General features: G+C 36.2%; 1 protein-coding gene across 6 annotated transcripts in view; it reads left to right on the forward strand.

The window, feature by feature from the left end:
* Positions 1 to 12,361, forward strand: part of TRPM3 (transient receptor potential cation channel subfamily M member 3) — a 542,782-nt gene that overhangs the window by 305,782 nt on the left and 224,639 nt on the right. The window lies entirely within an intron of this gene.

Raw genomic sequence — 12,361 nt, forward strand, 5'->3', positions numbered from 1 at the left:
TTTCTGGTGGGAAAACCAGGTAGTTCTCTGTAGATAGCTTCTATAGCTAAAGAAAAAAAATACAGGTCATGGACTGAGAGAGTAGAAGAAAGGAGTTATAGGAGATTAGGGAGAGAAACGAACTATAGCTAATATAGAGACTGGGAGAGTAAATGGACTACAGAAATGTAGATTACCCCACAGTTACCTGGACCCATTTGATTTTTGCAATCAAGAATTTAAAGTGGCATGAATGATCAGGGTTGTGTGTTTTCTTTTCACTCATGTTCAGCTTGAGTAGTAAAGTAGGCATCGAGTTGAGTCAAGCGCACACTTGAATTTTGTAAGGCAATTACAAAAGAGAAAGAGAGGCAAGGGAGTAAGACTATATATACTCAATATATGTATATCCCAAGGGTATTATTCTAAATGTCTATGAATGAAAGCAATGCTGCCACTGACATGCATGAGAATATACAATCATTCATCTAAGAGATCAGACTTAGGTACAGAGAGGTGGTTAAGTGACTTCTCAAAGAGGACCCAAACCCTTAGTTAATATTGGTAAACATCACATACACTAAGCATGAATTAAAACAAACAAAGGCCCATAATAAACAAAGACTGAGAATCGAAGGACTGCTACAGAAAGGAACATTATCAGTAGACTAATGAGGCTTTAAAATCCCATGCATACTTTTGGTATACATTTTTATTGTTAACAGTTTCAAATAAATACAAAATTAGAGAATATTATAATAACCTTCTATAACTGTTACCCAGCCTCAACATTTATCAGCTTATGGGCTATCTTGTAGGATAGATAAAGAGAGAGAATGTAGGTTATATAGAGAGAATATATAAGTTCTGTAAATATATATCCTATATGCACCTTGTGTATATATATTTGCATACATATATGCATGCTACCACTATATATACATGTATGTGTATATATATTCTCCTCTAAATAATTTTGAAGGAAATCCAGACACCCATAAAGTTTTCATTATATTTCATTCCATAAATATTTTATCCATAAATATTTCAGTACCAAAACATTATTTTTAACTTAATGGCAACATGTAGGGTAGATTTTAAAAGTATTTCCTGAACTCTGTGACAACATATTGGTAAATATATATTATCCAAGAATTCTTTAACAATTTTTTAAAAAAATAAAAATTAGGAGTAATATTATTACATTTTAAAGTTCATTCAAAATAATTGACAATTATATTTTCAAGCCCAAGTTCTACTCTTAGCAGACTGAAAGCCATTTAAAACAAATATTACCCAGCAATTTTTAAAATAAAGATTAGAAAATCCCTAGAAATTGTGCCTTTCTTAAATAAGTTTCACGGGAAGAATAAAACAACTGGGAAGAAAGATCTTTGTTTATTGCTGGTGATAAGAAGCTAATAGTGTCAGAGAGATCTGAAGGTCAGATCATCGAGGCTCTGTGATCTAAGGCAAATTACTGTATTTTCTTCCAGGCTTTGTTTCTGCAACTGTGAACCTGGAACAATAATTCCTCACAGTGTTAGGATTAAATGAGTCAGTGACTAAAAGGATTCTGGCATGTGGCAGTTCAAAAAGATTGGTTGCCTTCCTGACTTCAGGGCACTATGATCCCCCAGCGGGAAGCCATGTCCCATGTTTATATGGCCTGTCTGCCACAGGTTCCAACCTGAGACCCAAACTTTTTTATTCAAACCCCATCAGAGTCCAGGGTATTCATCAGAATCTCTCTACCACACATAGAAATTGGCTCTGACTAAAAAGTCATGTATCTTTGGGTCCCAAGGGGAAAATGAGGCTCAAAATTATATTCTGGAACACATCATCTAACCTCTGTTAACTCTACTTATTGAAGAATAATTTATTTACATTCTTGGTTACTACAACAATAATCGGAAAACTCCTTTGTTTTTTCCGCATTATTGAAATATATGTTCTATACTGTAGTTGTTTCTCCTGCCTAACTAAATAGAGAAGACTGAGAAAAATTAATTTTTCTTTAGAGATTCAAGCTATTTCAGTGTGTTGGAGTGATCATTATAACTGTCAGGATTGTTGAATAGTCTACTTGTTGGAGGTTTTAGAACTTGGACTAAATGTGAACTAGACTGTATCTTAAAAGCTTAGATTTGGTCCAATCAGATTTTCTTCTTGCAATTTACCATTTTATTTTAAAAGGTGATTGAAGAAATAGGACAGAAATCTAGCTCTCTTTTGGCTGTATGATTAAAATGCTATTCTTTGTATTTGAGCTTTATTTTAAGTTTTATTTGGATTACATGTCTATTTATATTGTGAACATAAACTTTGGTTGTAGAATATTTCCTTATAAGACTAGAATTTTCTGACTTTCCCATCTGCCTACAATATAGTGGAGTCTGCATCAGACTAAATTCATAGGTCAAAGGCATTATCGATAGTCATTATATATACCTATTTTGTGATGTTAATTTATAGAAGTATTGAGTTAGATTTAGATATCCTTAACTAGTGCTTTTGCTACTTACTGTTAGGATTTACCTGAAAAAATAATTTAATTTCTTTCTTTGTCCCCTTTGTAGCTACTGACATTTGAGTGTGGCTTCATCTGATGAAGCCACCAACAGTATTTTTCTCTAAAGCAGCAGATTAAAATGGGCTTGTTACTAAGTAAACAAGTAATGGAAATGACTGCTGAATTCATAAAACAATTAAATTTGATATTTGAGGATATTGCTATTTAGAATTCTCTAGAAAATGTGTTGTACTATTCAGTCTGTAAGCCAACACACCAATTCATATATGATTGTGTATGTACTCACACAAACTAACAAAAAAATTTATAACAACACTGTCTCCCAGCAGTACAGACCATCATTCCTGAGAATTTATGCTTCATTATGGGAACCAATATTTCCCTTTTTACTGATTTGTATTATAGATGAGCCCCATATACATGCTAATACACAGAGTGAGTCAACCGTGGCAAAGCGCAATTGGTTACAGGAGATTTTATTTTGAAAAGCTTGTCTCTGTGAGGTGACACACACCAATTTAAAGCATTGTGTCTCAGTGACATTTCCATAATCAGAAAGAAGCACTCATCACCGTATCATTTCTATCCTAACTCCCTTACCATCATTTTTGGGGGATAATATTTTTTTAAGTGAGAGAAGGGGAGATAGTGAAGCAGACTCCCACATGTGCGCTGACGATATTCACCTGGCAACCGCCGTCTGGGGCTGATGCTGTAATCAACCAACCTATCCTCAGCACCTGAGGCTGATGCTGGGACCAACCAAGCCACCGTCTGCAAAAGGGGAAGAGAGAGAAAAGGGGGAGAGGGAGGGAAAGAAAAGCAAATGGTTGTTTCTTCTGTTTCCCCTGACTGGGAATGGAACCCGGGGTGTCTGCATGCCAGGCTTATGCTCTATCCACTGAGCCAGTGGGCAGAGCCTTGGTGATAATTCTTAAACATGGCTAGAGTAGTCCTCCACAGTGACACGGCCTCCTCTAGGAGGCATTTTAAAATATCAGGGGAATATGAGTTGACACAATTTCTGGTGCTCCTAATGGCACTGGGAAGTAGGCGGGAATGTTAACATTCTACCATGTGCGGGGCAGTTTCACATAGAGAGCTGCCTGGCCCAAATGTCAATCACATTCCTTAGGAAACACGACCCTGACTATGTTCCTTTAAGTTTGCTTTTTAGTTTTCTTTTCCCAAATATTTCCAACAGCTCACTTTGATACAGCAGGGCCACCCCTTTCCAAGATACTCTGTCCATTTTAAAAGACACATGTAGAAGCAGTAGTAGTAGTGAGCAATTGGTGACACTCAAAATATTTAAATGACCTGTGAAGACTTCGGTATCCTAAATCCATCCACAGCACAGGCTGGGTGTTAGCCCTAGTATATCTCCTTCAGATCCTCACGTCATGTGCTGTTGGGTAGTTCTTCCTTACATCTAACTTCATATGCTCTGAATCTGTTCTCTCCCAGCTGAAGACCAAAATCATTGTTTATGTTAGAACCTTCAGTATATTGGAAAACTGCAAATGGACTTTTGTTGATCTTTCTGCCATTAACTGCTATAAGAAAGCTATTTTTCCTTTAGAGAGAAATACCCATCTGCTCAATGGGCAGAACTAACTCATGAAATACATCAGAATTTCTAGTTCAGCAGCTCCTGCTGTACATGGTTCAGTCTCAGTGACTCTAGAAATGTGTCCAGCTATGGGAGCCGCCCTGTCAGAGCACTTGATGCTCAGATAAATCGTACAATTCACCATTATGAGCTGGTTTGGGGGTATAGGCAGAGGCCCAGAAATGTTGTTACTTTACTACTAGGTCCCTAGAGAGCCTACTCACCAGAATTATTTCTCAAGGAATATTTTAATAAATCAAGGTTTTAGTATAATAAAGAGTTCAAAATCAAATACAAAATGAACTCTGTTTTTTATCTATAAATTACCGAGAATTATTTTGGAAATATGGGATCAGGGCAGTAATGTAAATCTTGAGTAAATGAATAAATTCATGAAATAAAACACTACAAAGCAGTACTTTTTAAAAATTCATCTTTCATTTCTGGTATTTGTCTCTCATTCCCTTGGACTGCAATAGACACCTTTTATGTATTTATATTTTCCTATTATTAAATTATGAAGTCAACTTACTCTGGAAATAATTTGACATATATTAACTAAAGTTTACCATTGACATCCATAATAGATTTACCAACATCTCTGACACCAAAATTAATATTAGTGCACATAGTAAATGCTCAATGAAGAGATGCTGGTTTGACATGAAAAAAATCAAGTGATCTGACCTAGTCATAATATTATACAAAATGTGTGAATTTACAGTTTCAAAGAAATTTCAAAAATGTTTTTGCAACAGTGGCATCATTGAAATAGCATATAGCATGTCAGAAGCCTAATTTAAAGGATTGTAATCATTTATATATGAATAACTTATAACATTATAAATATACACATATTACTTATTTTTATTCAATGATTGTTAAGTCATACTCATTTCTTTGTATTTATACCAAATACAGAGAGGCCAAGCCTGAAGTGATCAACACTAGTACAGAGAGGGAGGCACATGGCAAAGGGAGGATATAAAGTGTGAGTTATATGGGAGTTTCTTTGGAAATTTTTCCATTTTGATCTAAGTTGCCCACTGTCAACATTGCAAACCTAGCATGACACTCTTCCCACTGAGCTTTTGATGAGCTCAGAAACATTTTTCCTTTATTAGAATACAGGTTCTGCTACTATAATACTCAAAACAATGGATGCCTAAATGAGACATAAGTTTGTTTCTTGTGTTATTCTGAACCTGAGTCTAGATTTGACATGATAACATCACAGTGTTGAGAACTCAGATTCCTTCCTCCTTTTGTTCTGCCCATCTCTGTTTTCATGGTGCATGGGAGCGCACCATCACATCTACTTTCTGGCCACAAGGAATCAGAGAAAAAGAGCAAAGGAAAATCAGAACCTTTTCCTCCAAAGGCACAATAAGTAAGTCATACAAACCATTTTGGCCTACCTCCTACATGCCAATATTTGGTCACATGTTCACACCTAACAAAATAAAGGGTTCTAAAATGTAATCTTTCTTTACCCTGGGTAAACACATAGCCAGCTAAAAATTCTTTCACTACAAAGAAAAAGAAGACTAGATATTGGAGAACAACTAGCAGTTTTGCTACACTTTTTCAGCATAGCATTTCAGATGATTATAAAATAAATGGAGTTGTCACATGAGATAAAATGTATCTGTCATTCATAAATAGGATATGTCTCCATGTTCCAATATCATTGGGGAGCCTTGTCCATAAATAGCTGCTGTAGTGAATGCTTCATGTTCTGCCCTTTCACTCTTCATCTGTGAGTTTCTTAGAGATATGTAGTTCAAAAGTCTGTCACTGAATCTGGAAATTGTAATGTCTCCTTGGAGTCAGATTGAGACAAACTGTCTAAGATTATATAGATTATTTTAGACCATCCTGATTTAGTTAACTTTTTAAGTTCACTAACTTGAACAGATCCCTTTAGCCTCTGAGTATTTGCATATGCCACACTATGCATAATGCATGGGCGTTTCATAATGGATGTGTAGCCATATATTTTATTGCACATTATTTGGTAACATTTAAAATCCCAAGATATTAAAAGTAAATAGAATATATCCTATGTTTTTATGGCACTACACTGTTAATATTAGTGTTTCAAAGGTAATTCTGGGAAATGCAACCTACACATGACTGTAATCTTGGTAACACACAGTAGAATGAAAATTGGTTGACTTCTTTAATCCATCCTGAGTAGGAAAGGTTTGGCCCTATTGGGGGAAAAGGACAAGAGACCTGTCTTAGGAAATAAGAACAGACCATCTTTCAAAACTGTTGAGGAAATACTTGACAAGACCTGATATGCAGATGCGCTTGTGAAGGATTTAAAGCCTTTTTATACCAAGTCTCCAACTTGACACTCCTACATTTTAATAATCCCTAAATGATAACTAATAATTTTACAGGATAACAGCTGAAGGGCTCTTGAAACCTTCTGAATGCCAGTAAATATGTAAGTGAGAGTACTTGCTGATGCTGACAGTTATTAAAATTAATTATACAGTTTCTCTTCATTAATGTTGAGTTTTCTCTCCTGTCTTAGAGACTGAAATACACATGTCATTATTTATCCAACTTTAGCTTTTATTTAAATTTTAGCTTGTGTTATCCAATAAAACTTAAAAGGTAGAGCTTTAAGATAGTTGGGGGTTTTCTATCTTGCTAAGGGAATAAAGCCTAGAAAGGACTATTGCCTTACAGATTAAATGGAACCAAAAGCAAATGCTTTAAAAATAAGCCTTGCTTTTCCTCTGTTAGATATTCTATGCATAGAACAGTTTCTTTGCTTTGTTTCTGCCTTACCTAGTATACTTTCCTTCAACTTTTTATAATAGCAAACTCATAACTATTGTGATTTTTATTTATACAAGCTGTTTCTATAGAAAATAGACTCAAAGTTTAGAAATCCCATTAGAAAACATTATAAACAAAATCAACAAAGAAATAGCAAAGCAAAGAAAATATTTTCTCTCTTGACAAAGGGCTAATTTCCATAATAATCAAAGAATACATACCAATCTAAAAGAAAAATCCTATAAAAAGATATATCAACAAAAAATATTAAAATTAAGAGAAATGAAATATTTTAATGTATCAGATTGGCAAAACACAAAGTTTTAAAATATCTAGTGTCAATAAGTGTAGTATATGGAAGTATGTACTGATGTGTGTGTGTAAATATGGACAACCTTATTTGGAAGACAGTTTGGTAACTCCTATAAAATTTTAAATGTGTATTCCCTTTGGCTTTGTAATTTTACTTTTAGAAATTTACTCTATTCATACTTATTGCAATAATATTTAAAGTAATAAAAATGGAAATAACCCTGATTCACCAGCAAGTGACTAATTGAACTATATGTAGATATACAGTGAAATACTCAGAAATTATTATGTATAATTCAATAGCTATTTGGACTCATATAAAAATCTATCTTAGGGTATTTTTTTTCTTTTCTAGTGTTAAAAACCTGTATTACAACAGCAAAACTGTTTGTTTACTAACACATTTATGTTTTTTAATTATATACATTGTGTGTGTATATATATACATACATATACTGTATGTACACTTATAAAATATCTGAAAGTGCACAAGTGAACAATTATTAGTTATAGTTTCTAGGGAATGAGACTTGAGGGAGACATAAAAAGAGAATTGACACTTTCCCCTTATACCTATGAAAACTACTCATTGTTTTTTGTTTTTGTTTTTTTACAATTAGCAATTATATCTTTTCTAATAGAAAGAGAGGAGAGGAGGGAACAAAGGGAAGGGGAGGGAAGGGAAAGGAAAGGAAGGGAAGGGAAGGGAAGGGAAGGGAAGGGAAGGGAAGGGAAGGGAAGGGAAGGGAAGGTAAAGGAAGGGAAGGGAAGGGAAGGGAAGGGAAAGGAGAAGAGGAGAGGAGAGGAGAGGAGAGGAGAGGAGAGGAGAGGAGAGGAGAGGAGAGGAGAGGAGGGGAGAGGAGGGGAGGGAAGGGAAGGGAAGAGAGAGAAGAGAAGAGAAGAGAAGAGAAGAGAAGAGAAGAGAAGAGAAGAGAAGAGAAGAGAAGAGAAGAGAAGGGAAGAGAGAGAAGAGAAGAGAAGAGAAGAGAAGAGAAGAGAAGAGAAGAGAAGAGAAGAGAAGAGAAGAGAAGAGAAGAGAAGAGAAGAGGGGAATAGAAGGGGAAAAAGATAGATGAAAGGAAAGAAGGAAAGAAATGAAGAATGGAGGGAGGGAGGGAAGAATGGAGGAAGAGAGAAAGCTTTTAGAACTAGCCTGCCTATCCAAGTAATGTAGAAGGTTATTACCTTCTTCCCACAAGTGCAGGTGCTACATCACTCTTGACCTGTTGGTAAGGAGCCAGCATGACTGTTTGGCACACCTTGTTCTCTCTTGCTCACTCAGTCTGCTGGCAATCCTCCACTCCCTCTAGATAAGAGTCAAATCAGAATACCTAAGGGGAGAGGCTGGTTATGGACACATCATAGAGAATAATATTCTCAAATCCTATATAGAGAATGTGTATAAAAATTATAGGTTTGGTGCTTACATATAATAATAGCTGAACTGAAAGCAAAATTATATTCCCTATTAAGAGTTGGTCAATGACAAAACAGCCTAAATTTATTCCCAATCTTTAGCTATAATCAGATATCTTAGTGTGATGAGACTACTGAAAATTCCCTACTTTTATATCTCAATCATGAGTATAATCTACTAGAGTCAGAATTCTCTATTTTCCTTCATCATGCTCTTGGGCATCCCAAAGTCCAGCTCCCTTCTCTCTGGTTTCTTCTGCCTATGATGGAAAGTGGCTCAATCAAGAGCTCTTTCAAAAGCTGTTTCATGTTAAGGATTGTCTGTAATGCTCATGGTGGAAACAGTGGTTCCAACTATATTCTTTATTCCTCCATATTTTTAAGATGCTTCAAATGGCATCAAAGTACATGTCAGAAGTTCTTCAGTGTTTCAAAGTATGGCCAAAATGGAAACTCAAAATATCTTTCATTTAAAATAAATAGTGATTGCTCTCTCTTATTTCCCCTTGACAGTACTTTTCTCTACCAGTCTTTCCTTATGTGCTTAAAATATACAAAACACTGTAGGGGTTGCAAGGTAAAGAAGACCTAGCTGTTTGGTTGAAGAACTTAGAGTTTTACAAATAAGTTGATAAATACTATTTACTGAGTGCTATTCTAAACACTTTACCAATAAAAAAAGATCTAATTTTTGTAACAATCTTGTAAAGTGAGTTTCATTATTGTTACTTTCATTGATCAAAATGAAAACTGAGGCACAAAGAGATCAAGTAATAGCCCCAAGGTCAGACTGCTGCTAAGTGGCAGACCCAAAACTTCTGCCTGTATCTATGCTTCAACCACTATGCTCTAGTGCAATGGTAGTCAACCTGGTCCCTACCGCCCAATAGTGGGCATTCCAGTTTTCATGGTGGGTGGTAGCGGAGCAACCAAAATATAAATAAAATGATAGATTTAACTATAGTAAATTGTTTTATAAAGATTTATTCTGCCAAACTTAGCGAAAATCTGACATAAAGTACTTGGTAAGTAATTATTATTATACACTTTAACTTGCTGTAACTCTGCTTTATAAATTTTATAAAGAAAGTTACTTCCCTACTTTATAAATCACCATTACTATGGAAACATTGGGTGGTTAGAAAATTTTACTACTAACAGAGATACAAAAGTGGGCGGTAGGTATAAAAAGGTTGACTACCCCTGTTCTAGTGCCTCTCAGTATGGGAAGAGTTGCATTAAAAAGTAACAAGTGTAGGCCCTGGCTGGTTGGCTGAGTGGTAGAGCGTTGGCCTGGTGTGCAGGAGTCCTGGGTTCAATTCCCGGCCAGGGCACACAGGAGAAGCACCCATCTGCTTCTCCACCCCTCCCCCTCTTCTTCCTCTCTGTCTCTCTCTTCCCCTCCCGCAGCCGATGATCCATTGGAGCAAAGTTGGCCCGGGTGCTGAGGATGGCTCCATGGCCTCTGCCTCAGGCTCTAGAATGGCTCTGGTTGCAACAGAGCAGCGCCCCAGATGGGCAGAGCATTGCCCCCTGGTGGGCATGCCGGGTGGATCCCGGTCAGGCACATGCAGGAGTCTGTCTGACTGCCTCCCCATTTCCAACTTCAGAAAAATACAAAAAAAAAAAAAAGTAACAAGTGTAAATGCCCTTTAATAATACAAAGTACAATAGGAATTCAGCCAGAGAATATATCTGGGGGACTATTTATAAGGGTACAGAACCATGGTATTTTAAGGGAAATTTTGATAGGTATAATGCGGCAAATGATAGCAAGTGATGTCAGTGAAAACTTTCAACATCCAGAAATTTAGTAAACAGCATGTGGTCTAATTAACTTTATTTTATTTTTATTAAATTGTTTATCCTGTCTTAATAAGAAAAATTTCAGCTGCAAATATAAACTAGAATGACATGCGAAGTAGGGTTAATTTTTTAGGAAGTATTATTAGAATCATGAGGAAAAGTTGTGTTTCATTGTTTATCTAATATCAACTCTTCTTAATAAGACAATATGAAGGTAAACTAGAATAATATAATAAATAGGACATTATGCATGTGTTATAGATATAAATATATAAGAATATCTATATAGATAAAGGTGTGTTATATATATTTCATCAGTTCATGGCCTTCATTTTCAAGATAGGAAAGCCCACTTAGAAAAGCTCAGTGTCCTACCTAAACTTATACAGTGAATTAAGTGGTGCAGCTTTTATCTGAACTCAGAACTCCACATTTCTAGTCTGCAGTCTATTGCTCAGCATGGTCAATGCCTTAGTTTGGGAGGTATTTTTCTTATTTTGTTTAATTTAGTACCAGGGAAACTAAAATCATAAAAACGTTGCCCATGCACCTGGGCAAGGTACAAAAGCAGGAGACTTAAGGCATGAGGCTCATTAATGCAAAATCCTTAGCCCTTTATGCCCTCAGTTTTCCCCTTGAGACCATTTTTTCCCCACTATGTCCTAAAGCATTATTAAGGAACTATCAAGACATTTAAGGTTACAGTCAATGAATACCTGATATAAAGACTTTCCATTTTTAACCATGCAACAAATCTGGTTGATCTTCACTGAAGTATCATCTTAACTTTTGTTCATATTTAGTAACTGGGGGGATAAAGAAATAAACAATATAACTGTGTTGTTCACTCTGCAGGGATAATACAGTCCAATTTCATACATGGTTCCATAAACAAATACTCAGGATACATTTCCAGTAGGGTTTGTGTTGTTGTCTGTTTGAGGCTTTGCTCATAGTATTTAGCAAGCAGTCTAAGTGGTAGAGTGACCTGGGAGGCCTGTGCTCGCAAGCTCAATTCATGTTCTCAGGAACATACGAACAAATAACTTTCTTAAAAAATATACAGTAGTTAATTTTGGCTTGTTATTTTGCAAACTATTGAGAATCCAGAAGAATCAACCTTATATTTTGTGCTTCGAAGGATATTTCTTTATGCTCTCCCCAAAGAGTACATTCTTAGGAAAAGGTAGCTTTGCCAGGTTATGGGCTGTAAGGATTTACCAAGTTCTGTGAATAGTGGGCTGAGACCCTCTCACCAATCAGCTACCCCTGCCCAGCCACCCACTGCCAACAACTGCCATAGGTTGAGGCTGCTGTACAAGTCTGGCTTGATCCTAGGAACCTAGTGCCAGAATACCTAAGTTGAGGGTCTGGGGCCCTCCATAGACTTTGTTTCTAGGGAAGGAACAAAAAAGGGCAGAGCTAATCGACTCACACTGATAGCATTCTCCTCTGAGGCCTGCCTTTGAAATGAGACACTCCCCATGTCATCTAGCCCAGTGGTCCCCAACCTCCGGGCCATGGACCGGTACCGGTTTGTGGGCCATTTGGTACTCAGAGAAAGAATAAATAACTTACATTATTTCCGTTTTATTTATATTTAAGTCTGAACGATGTTTTATTTTTTAAAAAAAGACCAGATTCCCTCTGTTACATCCGTCTAAAACTCACTCTTGATGCTTGTCTCGATCACATGATACATTTATCCATCCCACCCTAAAGGCTGGTCCCTGAAAATATTTTCTGACATTAAACCAGTCCGTGGCCCAAAAAAGGTTGGGGACCACTGATCTAGCCCAAAGCTAGCTTGTTTAATAAGCTAACAACTCTAGAGACTTGACTTACCATTAAATTTATCTCCCAGCAAGGGGTAGAATAGCCAAATTGATAGGAAACCTATTATA

This window comes from Saccopteryx bilineata, chromosome 2, assembly GCF_036850765.1.
Source record: "Saccopteryx bilineata isolate mSacBil1 chromosome 2, mSacBil1_pri_phased_curated, whole genome shotgun sequence".
In the NCBI taxonomy this organism is placed as follows: Eukaryota; Metazoa; Chordata; class Mammalia; order Chiroptera; family Emballonuridae; genus Saccopteryx; species Saccopteryx bilineata.